This window comes from Protopterus annectens, chromosome 5.part0 (assembly GCF_019279795.1).
Source record: "Protopterus annectens isolate FY-2018-M chromosome 5.part0, PAN1.0, whole genome shotgun sequence".
In the NCBI taxonomy this organism is placed as follows: Eukaryota; Metazoa; Chordata; order Ceratodontiformes; family Protopteridae; genus Protopterus; species Protopterus annectens.
The window spans coordinates 1,039,000,197-1,039,020,757 of NC_056735.1; positions in this window are offsets into that span (position 1 = coordinate 1,039,000,197).

The following is a 20,561-nucleotide window of genomic DNA, read 5'->3' on the forward strand; positions in this document are numbered from 1 at the left end:
CATCAAACCACATCTCCCATCTTACTAATATGAGTCCCTATGTTTTAAGCCAAACATAATTCTCCTATGTGACTTCAACTACCACAACATAAACTGGGAGACTTATCCATCCTCAAACTCATATGCCCTGAAATGTCTGCACTTTATCAAAACAAATTCTCTGGGCCAGTTAGCCCACATCCCAACTCGGGGTGTCAAAAGCCTGGAATTGTTCCTTACAAATATGAGGCAATTTTGTTCCTGTCAATTGTAATTTCCTATCCAGTTCAATCAGACCAAATATTAAACAGATTTACCATAAGAGTGAAAGCTGAAGCAACTTATGCAAAGGCTAATCTAGTAAAACCGAGAAACAACCAAGGCAAATTCAAAAGCCCCTTCTATCTTGATGACCCCACTTTTCATCTGGAATCGATTACTGCCAAATTGTATGCTCATGTAAATAGCTATATACATGCATCTGTGCCACTCAGAAATAAATATAATGTCAAATTCAAGAACAAACCCCTATGGCAGAAGCCTAACATAAATAGTCTCTATAACAAAAGAAAAAAAGCATTGTACAAATAAAATAAATAAATTTAACTCCCAAGGTGCCAAAAATGCTCTTGCTAAACTAAACAAGGAACTTCGGACCCTGATCAAATTATCCACAGCCTGATATGTGGCAAAAATAGCAGCCTAGGTGAAAGATAACCACAAAGCTGTCCTTAGCTATGTTATGTACCTCTGAAACAATGCCAAACACTCAGCAAAGCTTACAGTAAATGATATCACGCATTAGACTCAGAGGAAATAGCTAATCTACTAGCAGAAAGATTTAGCTAAACTTGACATTTACTTTGCAGTGATCAAGAATAATGTTAAAGGTTCATGGCTGACCGAATTTGCGGATGACATGGGGGTCTTAGGGAGCATGACCTACTAGAAAATGCAAAAAATATGTACATACATGCACACACATATTTACAAATATATATATATATATATATATATATATATATATGATAGAGAGAAGAGAGAGAAAAAGAAAAATATTATATAGTAGTTCTCACCGCTATGGCATCTGAAATTATGTAAATAAAGACTGTGGTTTTAATGAGATGTGGTGCAGCAATCACAGACTGAAGGCTGTAATCGGTTGTCACGTAATGTGTGATTTATAAAAGAGAGAGCTGAATTCCCACAAAACCAAAGAAGTTAGCTTCTTGCTGTCATGGGTTACTTACCTTTAACAAGGGTTTGTTCTTGATTTAATGTTGCAGTAAAGAAAAAAATGGTTTGGAGTGTTTATGAAGGAAACCTGGACATTTTCTAAGAGGAAACCATGGAAGTCAGAGAAGAGAGTCTGTCTAAGTGAGCACATGAATCCCTGGAGAAGGAGTGTTATATTTTCATTTCCTAAGAAGTGATTACAACCCTTTTTTTATTGGTCTCGCTCTCGTGATCTATAACTTAGAAGGTTCACTACACAGGCAGGCAGGTGGTGTTTATGGTTTTATTTTCTTGAAAGTTCTTTTGGTGCAATTATGGATGTAAACAGAATCTGTATCCCTGCCTTTTGTTTAAGCTTAAGATATACCTACAAAGCTCAGTATCACACACACAAGCATATTTGTGCATGCACACACACACACACATAACACTTTTTAGAGCATCCTATCTGTAATCCTTAGAACTGTGAGAACTTAAGTTCTGTTACAGGGTGTGACAATAGGAGGTACTGCCAGCACAGCTACCTGGAATTTTGTAAAAAATGATGTGTCATTTGTGAATATCAAACTGATTTATATAAGATGCTGTTGTTACAAATATATTAGACCTGTATGTCATGTATATCAAACTGATTTGTACAGATGTTTGTGTTGAAAATGCATTGTAAAGTGCTTGTGTTTGAAATGTATCCATAGTGTGCCCTTCTGGAGAGGATAGACATGTACATACACTATTGTAACTGTTTAAATGTATATGTTTTAATGGACAAAATTGAAAAGCAGGAGGTTAACCTCAGCCCAGCAAACTTTAAAATATATTTGAAATGAAATCACTTTAAGGGCTAGGCCATAAAGATGCTATCTCACAGGTTTCAATGCAGCCAGAGACAAAAAGTCTGTACTAGGAAGCTTTCTGTATTGACTTTGGAGTGAACTAATTACTACTCTGAAAGAGTGGAGGTATGAAATTGTTTTATGACTTCCCACACCTACCGCAGATTTGAGCAAAAGCTGTGTGTATATTTTTACAGGTAGTTGCTAAATCCTGCCAGCTTCCAGCAATGGGGGTTTGCATGAGAACCTAAAAGTCAGATGACCAGAAGTGATGTCATTCTGCAAGCTGTCTCAGAAGTAATATTTTAGATATTGTTTTGAGAACTCTCTTAGTGAGACAGAGCATTCTGTATTCTGTCTTGGGCCTGACAACAAGAAGGACCATTCACCACATCATCTGCCTTGCTCTATTAAGTAAGTTATTAGGAATAGTATAATTCTCTTAGATTCAGTCAGGATTATAGTGGAGCTTAATTTAGATATTGTTTTTTTCTTTATTTGTCTGAACCTGTCCTTCAATGTTATTTTAAATATTTCATGTGATTTGAACTCTGACATCACTGTGAACATATACTTAGTATTTTCTTCTTCTTTTACTATTTATTATTAAATATATTTAAACCTTTCATTGTGGCTGATCTTTGTAGAGATATTTAAGTTTTGAGAGTATTTGCATATTTATTTGGTGACACTGTATGGGCCACTCATAATAGCCTTGCTCTTGGTCAAACTACCATTTTTATTAATATTAATTTCACTCAGTATATTGGGTACCCTTGTAAGAGCCTTAAAGTAGCTGGCTAGGAGTTCTGGTGGGAGTAATAACTACCTTATAGTCTGGGCAAGAGGGGGCATAGCTAGTAAACCTATGCCAGTCTTCCCAGGTGTGTGTGTGTGTGTGTGTGTGTGTGTGTGTGTGTGTGTGTGTGGCCAAATCAATTCTCAAAGAATGGGTGTGTCAGCTATTTGGCAGGGACACAAAGCACTGGTTGAACAGAGGGACTACTAGGAGGACTTGGCTTGGAACCCTAGCTAAGGACTCAACTCTATAGCTGTACCAGTGGGGAGTCTTATTTGGTATCTGGAGAAAAAGGGAGAAACCATCCCTGGACTGACTGTGTTCCCCGTGTGCTATTAACAGAAATTGTGCTTGACTGTTCTTCATGCAGAGAGCTGCATCTGGAGATACTGTGTGCACCTGTTATCCTCCCACTGTACATCCCCCACTGGTGTCAGTGGTGAGGACTGAGGCTCCTTGATTACTGGCACAGAGGTGGAGGGTCGTCACATAGAGAAATACATACTACTGCATTCTGTGAAATGAAATTTGTTTTCTTTTTTTGTTATTAATTTGGTTTCTTTCTCCTTATGAGTTGCCACTTTTTTTCAATTTTGTACTAGTCTATTGCTTTGACTTATTTATTATCATTTTTGTTGTAGAAACCATGTAGTATACAGCTGTTCTGGACTTTTAATGCCACTGAATTAATGTGTTGCATGATAATAGCACTGGTATGATGCTGTTAATTTATTTGTCTTTAAGTGTGTCTCTTGAGGTATCACTGTGCATAATTTAATATGACATTTTTTTTGATTCTCAGTATTAGTTTTCCTTAAGTTTTGTTGCTGAAACATGCACATGCTTTAGAACTGTAATGGCAAAATAAACACACCAATAAATAAAAACAACTAAATAAAGAAATAAAATAAATAAAAAATACATAAATAAAATAACCATATCACCAGTGTAACTGTTGCTTGTTATGCGGACTTGTGGACTTTTTTTGTGCTGGTCAGTCATTCTTTTTTTTTTTTTTCAAAACAGGTTTATTGTTTTAACATATAAGAGAAATATCATAACAATTTTATACAAGTAATTAAAAATAGGTATTATTATAATATTCAACAAAACAACTAAAGTATTTACAAAGACATCCACTACAATCAGATCAATTAATTAAACTAAAATACCATGCTATTGAAATTAGAATTTTTTAACAAATTTTGTAAATTATCCCATACAATATAATAAGATGTTTTTCTATTTGTTCTTGTCCTAATTGTGTTTATTTCCATATGGCACACTATATTCATAACATTTTTAAATTCATTGAACGAAGGAGGTGTATCTGAAATCCAATTTCTAGTTATTATTTTCCTAGCCACTGCTAGAATAGACCATAACAAGGGAAGCTTAACCTTTTTAACACTTTGAGGTACAGGTGTGTTGAATAATATAAGAGATTTAGAAATAATGAAATTATCTGTAAAAAGAGCCTGCAAAATTAATTAATTGACTTCCAGTATTCTTTCAATTTTATACAGTCATAAAACATATGAGTCCAGTCAGCATTAATTTCTACATTACATCTCTTACATAAATTATCTTTATTATTTATTTTATTCATCATCAAAGGTGTATAAAAAGATCTATGTAAAAATTTCCATGTATAAAGTCTCCAGACAATGGAAGACGTAGTTCTATAAGCAGATTCCAATATATATTGTTTATCTTGTTGATTTGGTGGGTCCCCATTAATAGAAGTGAAATAATTCCAGTATGAATCTACACTGTAAAAAGTTTCTTGTCTGATAATTTTATGGTCAGTCATTCTTGAGACTAACCTAATGTGTAGGCAATAGATATATGAATAAAACATGTTAAGGTCAAAGGTTCACACTAAAATAATGTTCTTTGATGATGGCTCACTAGTAAAATGCAAACCCTCTACTTTGCACTAAGGAGGGAATGTTTAATATGATATGTCTTTTAAAAATAAGGACATTGATTGTCACATTTGTTACATTTTTAGTAGGAGACTGCACTGCCATATCAAAATTTTAAAAATACAGAGCAAAAGGCTGCATAAGAATAAAGGTTATCCCTAGCATTGTAGTACAATGACGGGGTTTGGTTCCTTTGGAGACTACATTACTTGTGTGTGTGTGTGTGTGTGTGTGTGTGTGTGTGTGTGTGTGTGTGTGTGTGTGTGTGTGTGTGTGTGTGTAACACTAGAGATAACCTCTCAGAAGCTGCTCTTAAACATTGATAATAAATATGTACTTGCCTTCAGTAATTCCAGGACTTCTTTGTCAGAATGCTGAGTTTTAAGGAAATAATGTAAAATCATTTAAGAGAGTCATGCTTACAGGGAAAACATATTGTATTACAGTAGCACAAACTAAGGGATGGCACGAGTTTATAACATACCACTCAGAGTCTGTATTACTGCACTGCAATAAATGTCGCCTTCTGACTGATGTCTTGCACTGCAGGCAGTAACTACAAAGTGCTCTGGTCCTTTAATCATGTGGCAAGGTAATCAAGAAGTCAGGCCATAAAACAATTACAGTCACTATTATTGGCTTGTTAGTCAGGAAAAAAGAGGGCTAGTCTACTGGCAGCAATTTGCATTGAAATATCAGTAAGCTAGACCAGTAAATGAAGAATTACAAGTTGTGGAGGGATGGAGAGACTAAAGAGAAGCTTACACAGAATATAGCGGTGACTAGCACGTAACAAATTATTGGAAGAGCGAGCACATAAAATTGCTAGTTTTATATACAATACTAATCAAGTCCATGCTTTGACTACTTAAAAAAGATTTTGATTTTCACTGTAAAATTTATATTATTTATCACAAGCTTTATCAAAAATATGAGAAGTACTTCATAAACAGATATAGTTTGGGATTTCTAAATTGACATACAATTCAAACTTTTTTTTTTTCATTTTTAGTATACAGTTAAAACTGTATGCTTTTCATTTCTGACAAATACTTAAGTCACTAAACAATAGAGTATTACATGTTTGACCATGCTCAAACACACACACACACACACACACACACACACACACACACACACACACACACACACACACACACACACACACACGTGCATGCACTCACAAACATACACACAAGTGACATGTATCATAGAAGTTATAGTTTCGCCACACAGTTCCCAGGTAGTGATGGTACAATCTCATATTCCATTCTCTGTCTTTGTGAAGTATGCATATCACTTCCTTGCCCATAGGTCTTCCTGGGGGGTATCCTATTTTCTTCTCAGCTCCCAAAGCTACGTCAGATGATTGGCTATTCTGTAATTAATATTGCATTTGTTCCTGTACTTCTGTCTAGAGCATAGCTGAAAAAAAACTGTCATCTATCTGTGCATTGCCAGGTTAAGAAATGAATTATTGAAATAATAAATGGATGAATAAATATCTTGCTCATGTGTCTGTCTACAACACTTGCATAACTAACAAGCTCCACAAACAATAACCCACATAATAATCAAAAAATGAAACTGGTCAGTAAAACATGGGTCGTTCAATATTTCTAACCCTAAAACATAGCAATACACAATAGTCACTACAGTAATACCCAAAGAGTAGCGTGAACCAAATAGAAAAAGATCTTCAAAAGATTTGCTTTTCCAGACCACACATAAGAAAGGGAAATATACAGAAGATAGACACATGAATGCTTACACTGCAAGATATACAGATGTCATTTAGGGGCAAATTGAAGATATTGCATCAATATGGCTGCATAAAGAACTGTCAGTGCCCTCAAACAACATGTCCATTCTTAAACTGTCAATGCAAATGTCCCATGCAAAAAGTAATGAAAACTGCCATACTCCCATAAGCATATCTAGCATTGCCGCATCAGCCAATAGTGTATGGTTTTCAGATGTCCGTGGGCTGTTAATAGAGTGTTCCTTACTTTGGTGCTTTGCACATATACAGTGCCACTGAGCTGGCAAAAGACTACAAAGGAATATCCAACTCAGGTCCAGAGTCCAAGATGACTTGGACATGGAGTAACATGCTATGCCAAATAGTTACTCTACCCCTGAGTTCAAAAGATAGGGCTATGCTAGTCCCCATTCAGAATAAGCTAAAGGGGATTGGCAGATTCCTATGTCCAGTTCCAAAAAGAAAACTGGGCTCACTGTGCTGACTGAAGTCAGTGTTGTACATTGGTGAAGTTCACCAATGTTCAAGGCTGACTAAATGGAGAATCTCATTCCAGTGAATAGGACTTGGTGAAGCAGCATCTCCACCTCTGTGTGAGATTAAATACTGCAGGTGGTATCTGGTAAAAATCCAGAGTCCCCACTGTACCTAGTTCTACATGCAGGTGGAGCTGTACTGCAGAAGTCAGGAGGCAGGGTGGGAAGCCTAGGTCTGTATTGAATCTCACTGACTTGCTTGATGAGATTCTTCATATCCAGTCAGCAAAGAGAGTTGGATCCCCCTTTGGAGCTGACATAAATATCTGGCAGTGCTGATTAGCTTATATTGAGTGGAGAGGGCCAGATACCGATCTTCTCAACTTGGGCATCTATTATACAGGACCTCTAACTTTCAATGAAAACTAAACTAATACCTGTCAGTCAGATTTAACCTCCCTGATCACAGCTTGTAATTTATTTTACATTTGATTGATGTACTGAGAGATCACAGTATATTCTGTTTTCATCCTTGCAGTTTTTTTCTTTTTTTCCCTATGGTATATGGATAAAGTCTCCCTCCCCTATGGGAGTTAAAACATATTTTCTTGTATTTTCTGATGGTCAGTGGTTGTGTATCTTTATGAGTTTACATATGTGGATTTTTTGTCAAAGGATTGTACTCACTGACTTGTCTTATGAGACCCATACATAAAATAAAAACATATAATAGCTTAATACTGACTGCTTGCAACAAAAAAACAGTACACACTACCATGTAATGATTATTGACACTGCAGAAATATAGCTTATGAAAGCAGTTTGCATAATACAGATAATGTATAACAAATAGAAAATATCAGTTTTGTACCCAATATTTAGAATGAGAGTACTGCGTTTTGCTTAAGCCACTGGTTAATTGTGAGTGAGTGTAAGTAGGTAGTTCCAGAAAGATAGTGAACATTTTGATCCCAGAAAGATAAGCATGTGCTAATTAGCACTGACAGTGTTTCTGCACAGCACGATATGGGTGCTGGCACTCTGACGTTGTGACAGCTGGATTAGTCTTTGAAGTGAAACAAGTTAAATTACATTTCACCCTGTGGAGTCTTTATAGCTGTATGCTTTATTGTATTGTTGTGTGCTCATATAGCTCAGAAATGTGCCATATAAACCCTTCTACTTGATATCAACAGATGAAAAAGAAATGTACACTAAGTGTCATGTTTAACTCTACTAGTATTTTCACCTAATGTTAAATTGTGTTGTGGATATTTCCCATTTTTATATGGTAGTCTATTTCATCTTCAAAATAAAAGGTAACTTGGGATGTTAGGAAGCTTCTTTAACTGACCCTATTCCACTGACCTGATGGGACATATCCATATTACTACTATTCTACCTGAGGCCAGGGCTTAAAATAGGTAGTTGAAATGATGCCTGATGCATACACTTCAGTGACCATTTTCTGTTTGATCAATACACTATGCTCTAGAAAGACTAATTGTTCCATAAGATTAAATACCTTATATGACCCCTTTTAACTTGCCCTTCCCAATATAAGATAGATACTCCACCATTTCACTGGAGAGAGACTCCTCCCTGTCTCCGTTAAGAATACAAGATGGCTGGTAACAGGTCTTTCCTCTGCCCTTTCCCACACCAGTGTGGTTTGCTTTGCAATTCCTGTCAGTAGATAAACCTGAATCATTTAGAACACGCCAAGATTTATATAAAATCAAATACCTTAACATCATAGAACATATAAGAAGTTTTTAAATATTGGCATCAAACTAAAATTAATATTTTGTCATCCTGTAGCAAAAAACCTGCACAACGTAACCATAGTGTAACTATCCAGAAAAAGGCTACCACTGCTAGAATGATTCGTCTCATTCAGTCTTTACAACTGGATAAACAGGGTTGTGTCCATTGGACTTCAGTTATATGATCCTTAAGTTTGATAGTCTTTTCTGATATGTATATTTTTTATATATGATTTGTAAGGGACACAAATATATATGTAATTATCTGTAGTGAATGTTGTTTTAACTGCAAGTTACCCATTTTTCATCTGCAAAACTGCAGTGCATCACACAAAGAAGCTCTTTTTATGTACAGATAGGAACAGTGAGAGCACTGCTTCTAGGCAGGGTGTTTGCAATGCAGTGTCTAGATTTGGCAGCAAAACTGCATATAATTATAACAAAAAGATCATACTGCTGTGTACAGTAAGATGTACAGTAAGGGAAAAAAAATGGCGGCACCCTGTGTGGGAGTGACTGCTTTGGCTCAACAGGAAAATGTGCATTATTTGTATTGTTTTATGTCAAAATCATTGAAATTAATAGAATCTGGAGCAAATACAGAAGTAAAAATAAGTTATGACAGAGATAGCTTGCTGGAAATTCGACACCTAAGCTCACAGTGCAGAAGGAATGATGGGCTGCTGTCTGCAGGGCCTGTGAAGCCTAGAACACTCCATGAACTACAGGAACTAGGAATTATACTCAAACATGGTCCAAATTGCCTTGTTCAAGCAAAGCAGTCTGCTACCATAGATAGGAAGTGGAAAAGAAGGAAAATATGTGAAAGAACAAGGAAATGCGGATCTTGTGCTGGGCTCTCTGCCAGGTTAAAAGCTAATCCATACAGGCCTGTACTCCCATCCTTGCTACTGGCCAGTGTTCGCTCCTTGGGTAGCAAAATGGACAACATAAGACTGGAGTTAACCACTAATAGCAAGGTGAGAAACAGCTGTGTACTTATGTTTTCTGAGACATGGTTAAACAAAATGATAGTGCAGTCTTTGTAGAAGGGCTTATATTATTTAGAGCAGACAGGAGCCAGGCACTCTGTGAAAAATCAAGGAGAGGGGGTGTCCATATCTATGTCATCAATAACTGGTGCACCAGCTGTGAGCTGGTTACTAAACACTGCTCTGAAAATATTGAGTTTATGTCATTGAAATGCAGGCCTTTCTATCTGCCAAGGGATTTAATTGGAGTAAGCATCACAGTGGTATACATTCCCCCCAGTCCCACTACCAGCAAGGCACTGAATACACTTTACCAGTCAATCAGTGAGCTGCAAGATAAGAATACAGATTTTGCTCACATAACAGGAGGTAATTTTAATCAAGCAAATCTGAAAACAGTTTTACCTCATTACTTCCAACATGTGGTCTTTGCAAAGAGGGGAGAGAACATTCTAGATAAGGTCTACACCAGTGTCAAGCTAGCATATAAGGCAGTACCTCATCCAAATCTGGGTAGCTCAGATCATCTCTCCATTATGGTACTACCAGCATATAGGCCATTGTTAATCAGAGGAAAGCCATCCAGGAAACAAATAACGGTATGGTCAGATGAAGCAGTCTCAGCACTCCAGGACTGCTTTGAAAGCACAAACTGGAATATGTTCAAGGAGGTGGCTACTATGGACCAGAATATTAAACTGGATGAGTACACAGAGTCTGTGTTGGCTTATATATCAAAGTGTGTGGATAATGTGACAGTCAACAAGACCATCATTACACAAGTGAATCAGAAACCTGGCTCACAAGTGGAGTGCATGAGCTCTTGAAGGTAATGCTGCCTTTAAGTCTAAAAACAAAGATGCCCTTAGGGAACCCAGAGTGAAACTAAGTAGAGGAATAAGAGAGGTTAAGCGGGCTATGGACAGAAAATTCAGGGTCACCTCTTGGACCTGAGATACTCCAGGTTTCTGTGGCAAGGTATACAATCTATATCAGACTACAGGGCCCTACCTTCTCAATGTGATGATAACACAGAGTTTTATCAATGAGCTCAACACCTACTTCAGCAGGTTCAAGAAGGGAAACAATGCAACAGCAATGAAACTGCACATGAACAAAGAAGATGAACTGCTTTGCCTTGACCCAGGGGATGTTCAAAGGGTTCTGCAATGGGTAAACCGAAGAATGTCAGCTGGTCCTGACAATATTCTGAGGTGGGTGCTCAGGGACTGTGCTGAACAACTAACTACTGTTTTCACCAACATATTCAACATCTCTCTGCATCAAGCCACAGTACCCATTTGCTTCAAGAATATAACCATTATACCACTGCCCAAGAAGTCTCCACCCTCAATCCCGAATGACTACTGCTCAGTAGCTTTCACCTCCACTTTGATGATTTGCTTTGAGAGATTGGTCAAAGACTCCTTAACATCAAATCTTCCTGCAACACTGGACCCACTCCAATTCACTTATAGATCCAATTGCTCTATGCCAGATGCCATCTCACTGGCACTTCAGTTATCCTTGGCACACCTGGAGAACAAAAACTGCTATGTCTGCATGTTATTTATTGACTTCAGCTCGGCCTTCATCACAGTCATCCACCAACATCTGATTGAGAAACTAGTCTACCTGGGTGTTAGCACTCCTTTACGCAACTGGATTCTGGACTTTCTTATTGATGGAACACAAAAGGTAAGTGTAGGCAACAACACCTCGATGAGTATCACACTGAACACTGGAGTACCTCAAGGATGTATCCTGAGACCCTGTGTTCACCATGCTGACACATGACTGCATTGCTAGGTACAACACAAACCACATTATTAAGTTTGCAAATGATACTACAGTGGTGGGTCTCATCAGCAATGTTAAAGAAAAACCCTACAGAGAGGAAATGAACCAACTGATTGGCTGGTGTGACAACAACAACTTGGGTGTCAATGTGAATAAAACAAAGGAGATAATAATAGACTTCAGGGAGGCTTATGCTCCACTCACAATCAAAGGCAAATGGTGGAAAGGGTGAAGAGCACCAAATTCCTGGGGGTGCATATCACTGAAGACTTGTCTTGGTCAATAAACACTAATCACATTGTCAAGAAGGCACAACAGCATCTACACTTTCTAAGAAGGTTGAGGAGAGCAAAACTACCTTCTTCAGTACTCACAACCTTCTACAGGGGTACCATCGAAAGCATCCTGACAAGCAATCTCTCTGTATGGTATGGAAACTGCATGGTTTCAGATCGCAAATCTCTCCAGAGGTTGGTGAAAGTGGCGGAGAGAATTATCAGGTCTACATTCCCATCTATCCAGGACTTGCACTCTGCTTGGTGCCTAAGCAGAGCCATGAAAATAGTCAAAGACTGCACTCACCCTGCCCATGATCTGTTCTCATGTTTGTCTTCAGGCAGGAGATACCATAGCTTGCATTGCAAAACCACTAGATTTAATCAAAGCTTTTTTCCACAAGCCATCAGACTTCTGAACACCAGTAATAATATACACCATGCTGGTCATCAAGGTCTAGAGTTACAACTCTGAAGTAATTCACAGACATATGCAATACCTCTATGAAAGTACAATCTTATGCCTTATGTGCAATATTAACAATGCCAAGTTAACATTCTGTGCAATATAACAAGTTAACATTCCATGCAGTTTGAAATCTGTATGATTCTGATCTGTGCAATATATTATCTGTGCAATATTTTGGGTACTGATGAAGACGTAAGTGGAATTGTCTTGGTGCATGTCATTGTACTTGTTACTGCACTGCATAAATGTCTTACTGTTGTTATTGTTGGATCAGCATAACTATATGTGTTATTGTTGTATTAATATTATCAGTATATGTTGTATGCACATTGAGTTCGAAATAATGTAATTTCGTTCAGTTGCACTGTTGTGTGGTCTGAATGACAAAAAAGTTCACTTTGACTTTGAGTTTGATTAATATGAACACTGAAAGATTAGAATGTTGATTGCCTGTAGTGGACAGCAACTCTAAGGCTGCCTTTTTTGGCTTTAGAAATTTACTGTATCACAACATGAAGGTCACCTATCTGAGTGATATAATATTTAGAGCATTGTACGAGGTTTAAACTCACAATTGCATACAATTGAATTGAAACTGGAACATCCCCATTTTGCTTCAGAACAGCAATATAATATACTAGGACAGTCTGAGTCCTTCTGCAGTTAGCTTCAGCTTGGTTAAATAACAGACTCCCTTTTTTGTCATCCATCTCTCTTGTGTGGACATTGTGCCTAGACATTTTCTTTTTCTGCTAGTTGTCTTTTCTGATGCTGTGTATTTTTTGATAGTTGTAAGAGACAAAAATATATACTTTATTATCTGTTGTGAATGTTGTATTCTGTTCAAACAGCACCTCACTTGCTGCAGTCAGCCACTAACTCCCATGTTTGTTGCTGTGTGCTTGCAGAAACATATTACTTCTTCATTCTGGGTAGATCTCAGAGAAAAGTTCTAATCCAGTTACAGGAGGTGTAAGGGAACATTGAGGATACTAAACTGTTTACCAATCCAGAAGGATAACTGTTAAGCAGATTACCTAAACTCTCCTGCATTGAGTGAAGCTACGCTTTCGGTACTGATATGTATCATAAGTTCCAAGTCAACAGTTTCTTGTTCTGCTTTTCAGAAATGGATTAATGATAATACATACTTTCATACATATTAAGCTAAGAGATGAGAACATTTTCTATTAAGGCTCACTGCATCTTCATGGTTTGTAGCTCTACCTCATCTACCCACCCCTATGGCTAAAATACTTTCATAGAAACCCTCCTAATCTAGCTTTTTCAACAGAACATACCTACAGAAGTTAAGATTAGCATCTTAAACTAGATGTGCTACAGAAGTGTAATATATGCACAGTTCACCCTTCTACAGCTACATTTCAGTCACTACAATACAATCAGCAATCATCTGTACTTGGGAAACTGCTGCTACTTCTGCCTTAATCAATGTCATTCTTATCTTGTTCCTGACTTACTTATTTACTTATATTATTTTTTTTTTTGCTGTTAGCCTATGAATGCCATAGAAAATAGACCTTTTCTGCCTATCAGTTAAAATTATCAGCCCATTTCACACTCCCCACATAAACTTTGCACCATATTCTACTAATCTATTCTTGTAATAAATATTAAAATGAAGATAAGCATACATGCACTCCTTTTTTACAAATATGCTTACTAACGCTACAGTTTTTTTTCCATGAGGTTGTATACACCTTAATCCAAACCACTGCCAGTGAAAATTAAGATCTCAGATCAGCTTGGCATTAACTTCCAAGATGTAGATGCTCATTCCATAAAACTAGCATATTTTAATACCAACTGTATGGTATTGTATTATTCTTTATTGCAGACTTTGTTATTTGCTTTTATACTTTGTCATTTTATTGTAAACTTCTATTGATTGCACTAGCCATAATGGTCTTGGTCATTTACACAATCTGCCCAATGAAAAATAATATATACAAATCTACTTTGTGTATGTTTTATGGCCAGATGGTCTGAAAAGGTAATATCACAGGCTGTAGTCCTTGGGACTACCAGCTGCTGTATCAATCACTTCTTCCACAAACATACACTGCCATAGCCCCATTCCCTCACATACGCAAACCACCCGTGGCAGTGGCTCATCACATGACCATCTTCAGTATGCACATTGCAGAAAGCAAATTTCACTCAATACACTACTCACACATTACCCTGTGGAAGACATTTCTGTTTTACCTGTGTAAATGATGATAACTGTGCTTTGACCTTTGTACTGTATTGCTTGGTTTGCCAACCAATCTATGCAGAGCACAAGTATGCTGCACAGTGTAGTACAGTCTGGTAATAGGCTTGTATGCATCCCATTTGACTGTAGTACATATGCTGTGCTATTGACAAAAGTTGAGTGTAAGCCACTGCCTCTTTGCTGGTGACACTGTATAATGTTCCCATCTCTGTCTAGCATGTTCATCACACGCTGTCCTCCAGTGATTCCTCATTGGACTCATCCTCCACTGCCTGGTGTGCTGGGAGAATTTTCTTCTTCAATTGCCCTACCTGCCGTAACTGCATCTTATGCATCATATGGTGTAGCACTGCTCACACAGAAAATATTTTAGCTTATATCCAGGCAGCCTAGACATACAACTTCAGAATAACCCCGGTTTGTGATAAGGGTGTAGATGTGTCCCTGTTCTGTCTCATTCTGTGGATTTCAAGTCTCCAGGGTATATCCAGTATCTCCAATAAGATGTTTTTGGGGAAAGTCATCTCTCACAGATGTTCCATATGTGACAGCCATAGTAACTGCCTGGGTGACTTGCATGCACATTGTAGATGATACCCTTTGCTTTGAAGGCCACCTGGCAATTAAGGGGCTGATGCCATTTATGGCTCATATACCTTGTTCTCAGGTCAGCAAATGTAGCCATTATTTTAATGTAGGTACATGTATCTAATATCTCAGAAAAATGGGTTATATCACAGATATTGCATATATTGCTGGCACTCTTTTCTGTGGTACATGGCACTGCATATGCTCCATAATATGGTGCAACATGGCACAGATAGCTGATGGAATATTTTTGAGGAAGATGCCTAAGATACCACCACTGTGTCCCCAGTTTTTCACCGAAAATTTCCTATAGTTAGCATATTTAAAGCCACACATACCTTCAGGCAGATGAAGCTAACATAAATACCAGCTCCTGCATGGTGACCTGATCAATGTGGCACTAGTCTACAATGTTGGTTTCACGAAGTTCATGTAATGATAAGCATGGTTCGATGACATGGTACCCTTGAAGGTGATGACATGCATCCCCGTGGTTCATTGTGGCAGTAATGGCCTAACACATACACACATTAAGTAATGTTTCAGTAACACAAAACACATTTTCACAATTACCCTGCATGAACAAAAGGATTTGGCGTTAGTCATTACCACTCGTCTTAGAGGAACACATTACATTCTTTGTACGTTTCTCCACCATCTTGATTTACTTCATTTGTACACATACCACCATCATTTTAATGCCACATCATTTTAATACTGTTGCTCCCTAACATCTGTTTATACACCCATTACAATATACCATAAAAGGTTCTGCTCCTCTGTCTCTAGCACTCACAGTGAGTGCTTTTCTGAATTGCACATGCTCTGTGTGTGGGCACTCCTTATACACAATTGCCTAATGCAATGAGACTGATGTTTCTGAACATCAGCCATTATGTCGACTATTTTGCAATTAGTTATCCAAACCATGTTTTCCACTTTGATATTGGTTGCTGAACTACGTTTTTACCCAATAAATTTCATAGGCATTGATACTTGATGTATTTAGTTTTCAGTTATTCCCTTATGCAGCATTGTTGGATATGACAGAGAGACAAAAATCATACAAACATCAACATGTGACTGATAAACTGAATTTTTGTCATTTGGACAACTCATAAAAATATGTTTACTAGGATCAGAAAAGTTACTTCAAGCTGGTTGTTGTCCTGATAAGCACATTAAATACAAAACAGAACTTGAAGGGAAGCAAAATGTCACTGTTGTATTTTATATTACTTTTACTGTAATCTAAAGAGAAGGAGGAAAGTGATTCTTACTAAACAGACTCATGTCTAGTCTGTAGAATCAAAGAAAATGAGTCTTACATCCTGTAAGTACGTCCCACTATAAAGCACTTCTAGGAATATGCAGATTCGTATTGAAAGACTCTCTGGAATCAACACAATATAGCAGATATACAATTTATTCTTATGGTACCAAAACTAAAAGCAAAGTCAAACCAAGAATGAAAATCACTTGGCACCACAGGACCCGGAAGCACGTAAACAAAGGCTTTCAAAATAAGCAGATGAAGAAATCAAACAGCTGCTAGGTCTCCAAAAAGATCCCTTAATGTAACCAGGCAAAGTAAAAATCCACAATATCATCCAAGCGCTTTCACTCAACCACATGCGAGCTTTCTCAAGGCAAACAACATTGCTGGAAGTTCATTCACATTAAATACTTCCAGAATCATCACATGACTTCCTGTGAACCTTTCCCAACAGGAAAATCACCATATAAGGAAATTCTAATATACATTCTTATTATCATTAAAAATAATTCATTTTCTAAAAATAATTCATTTTCTAAAAATATCTTGACGACTGAATAGCATAATGAACTTGAAATTGAATACAAACTATTAAAATATGTCATAAAACAATTCTGTAAAATATTTTTATAGGTTTATAATACAAATAAGTGCAGTAACCCCTTTTAACCATCGGGGGTACGACTGAATAGCATAATGAACTTGAAATTGAATACAAACTATTAAAATATGTCATAAAACAATTCTGTAAAATATTTTTATAGGTTTATAATACAAATAAGTGCAGTAACCCCTTTTAACCATCATGGGTACGACTGAATAGCATAATGAACTTGAAATTGAATACAAACTATTAAAATATGTCATAAAACAATTCTGTAAAATATTTTTATAGGTTTATAATACAAATAAGTGTAGTAACCCCTTTTGACCATCGGGGTATTTTACAGAATTGTTTTATGACATATTTTAATAGTTTGTATTCAATTTCAAGTTCATTATGCTATTCAGTCGTCACCCCCGATGGTCAAAATTTACTCTGTTTTACTGTAACGTTTCTCAAGTATTTTTATCTCAAGACTGTATTAACTACCTGTTTTTATTTTGTTTTTTAATCCTTTTTTCACCATGTAACAATATTTCATACTTTGTATATCTGTGTGGAGCTTTTCTCCCCAGGCCTCTACTGAAAATGGAAATATATCCAGCTAGACTAGCCCAGTCAACAAATGTAAAATAAAAAAAATAAAAAAATAGTGGCACAATGGGGAGGAAGAGAGATGAGTAAAAGGAGGTAGAAAGTCTAAAAATAGATTGTAGGTTGTTCAGGGAAAGAGGCAGTGAGATTACACAAGAAAAAAAGGGGAGGTGAGAAGTTATACAGGGAGAGGGTAAAAGTGGGAGAGGAGGAGGTAAATAGGAGTCTTAAATGCATAGGAAAGTAGCATAGGGAGGATGAGTGCAAGTGCCATGATCAAATTGTTTTCAGATATTATCTAGAGGCTATTTTGAATTGATAAGGGCATTTAAGGGATCTAATTTCTAAAGGAAGTTTGTTCCAGGATATGGTGGGGTTGTAACTGTAGGGGGTGCAACCAGCTTTGGTCTTGGGTTTATATATTTGTAGCAGATCTTAGTCAGAGCTATGGAGAGGTCTAGTAGGGGAATATTTAGAGATAATAGGAGTAAGGGTAGTACAGAAAGAGTGCTAGTAAAGGATTGAGTGAATAATCTGTAGTTGAGATAGAAGGAGCTGGTGGGATAATTCCAGCCAGTCTAATTGTTTTAGGGAAAGACAGTGGTGAGACTGGTAAGTATGGGTAGCAGCAAATCTAGCCACCCTATTGTAGGTAGATCTGAGTTTGGGTAGGAGTGAGGAGTTCAAATTGGTAAAGATTTTACAGCTAAACAGTAGACTAGGAAGGAAGTATGCGTGTGAGAGAGTAATTTTTGCCTTGGAAGTTAAGTACTTTTTGTTGCAGTAAAGGAGTCCCATTTTTTGTATGTGTCTTTTTAATAGAATTAGACACATGTAAATCAAACTTAAGCTGATCATCAATTGTGACACCTAGCAGTTTTGTGCTTGGTTCAACAGTGATAGCTGTGTTGTTGCTGGAGAGTATAGTAAAGGTAGATTTAAGATTAGAGAGGTTTTTGGGGAGAAAGAGTAAGAGCTTAGTTTTCTTAGGGTTGAGGATTAGTTTGTTGTCATGGAGCCAGGATTCAATGGAGGAAAAGGATGCTTGGGTTTGAGAGTAGAAGGCAGTGGGAGTGTCAGAGATGGTGATGACTGTTGCGTCATTAGCATATTGAATAAGTGATGACTGTAGACAGGAGTATGTAGTAAATTAGTGAAAATATTGAAAAGCAGTGGACCAAGGATAGATCCTTGAGGGATTCCCATCATCACTGGGAGGGGAGGGGATAGAGCAGAGAGCCATTTGACAGATTGCAGGCAGTTGGAGAGGTGGCTGGAAAACCAGGAAATAGAAATTAAGGTTGGACAGTTTAGCCAGAAGAAGGTGGTGGGAGAACGTGTCAAAAGCCTTGGAGAGGTCCAGGAATAAACAGGAGACCAGTTTATTGTTATATCAAACAAGAGATATGGTGTTTATGAAAGATATTGGTGCAGTTGTGGTGCTATGTTTGGGGCAAAATGCATGTTGTGTGGGTGTAAGTAGGTTTTCCTGAAGTAAGTATTGCATAACTTGCTTATGGATACATTTTTCCAAAATTTTTAAGAGAGGGGACAAGATTGCAATTGGCCTGAAATTAGAGATGTTGGTGGAGTAACCACCTTTATTTATAGGCAGGGTGTAAAATTTTTTCCATAGAGAGGGGACATGAGATTCAGAGATGGAGCAATTGATTAAGACTGATACAGGGAGAGCTAGGGGTTCAGCTGCAATCTGCAGGAAATAGGAGGGTAGATTGTCTACAGAAGGAGAGCATGGTTTCAGTTTTGAGAGTAAAGATTTTATATACTTAGTAAGTACTGTTTTGAGGGTGAAAAAGTTAGAGGGATTTGGTGAAGAAGTAGAATTTCAGAAGTTGTTTGCATCATTTGTAGGGGAGAAGGAGTTAAGGATCTTGTTGATAGATTCGATAAAGTAGTTGTTGAAAATGACAGCAGTTTCTTCTGGAGCATTGTTTGGGCAGGGGTTAGGAGGGGAAGGGTTGCCAGGGTGCAAAATGAGATTGATAGAATTCCAGAATTATTTTGGGTCAGACCTTTGGGTAGAGGAGGCGTTGGTGTAGAAGTCCTTTTTGTCTCCATGGATAGGTTTTTTGACTATGTTTCTGAGTTCTTTATAATTTTGTAAATGAGTAGGGATCTTGGTTTTTATCCATAACTTCCACATCCTGTCTCTGTTTTTCATTAGGATACGGGTATAATTAGTTAGCCAGGAAGATATATTAGATTTTATTCTGACTGTGTGGAAAGGAGCAAGAGAGTTTAGGATGTTTAAGAAGGTAGAGTTGAAAAAATGTACAACTTCATCAAGGGGGGAGAGTGGTTTGATGTGACCAGTTAATCCTAGAGAGATGGCCTTTGAAGGTCTCTGGACAGAAGGTGGAATGTTTGCGGGAGTTTATGTACTAGTGAGGCCTGGTGAGGTGAGTATTATGCCTGATGACTCTTATGGGGGAGTGATCACTGAGGACATTTAGTAGGGTCTCAGCAGAATGGTATTTTAGGGGGTGAGAGACTAGTATCCAATCTAGAAGAGAGCTAGAGAGTTGAGATTTGTTGGTATGTGTGGGTATAGAGATGAGTTGTTCAATGCCATGCAGGTTGATAAAAGAGGTTGGGTTGGGTGCCTGAAGAGAAAGCCAGTCTATATTTACATCACCAAGGAGAATGGTTTCATTATGGATGGTCTCAGAGAGGTGTGAAAGAATGTTTTCCAAGATGGTGATTTTGTTTCCTGGGGGAATATAGATAGCTACAACAGTAACAGTGGTATAGTTGTTGAGTCTAAAGTTGGCCATTAGGAGTTCAGCTGGTGAGAAGGAGGGAGTAGGTTTATCTGGGATTAGAAGAGTGAGATGGTCAGAATTGATAATGGCCACTCCACCACCCTTTTTCATTTGTCTATCAAGTCTAAGGATATTATAACCATGTGGGAGGATATCTTTGTC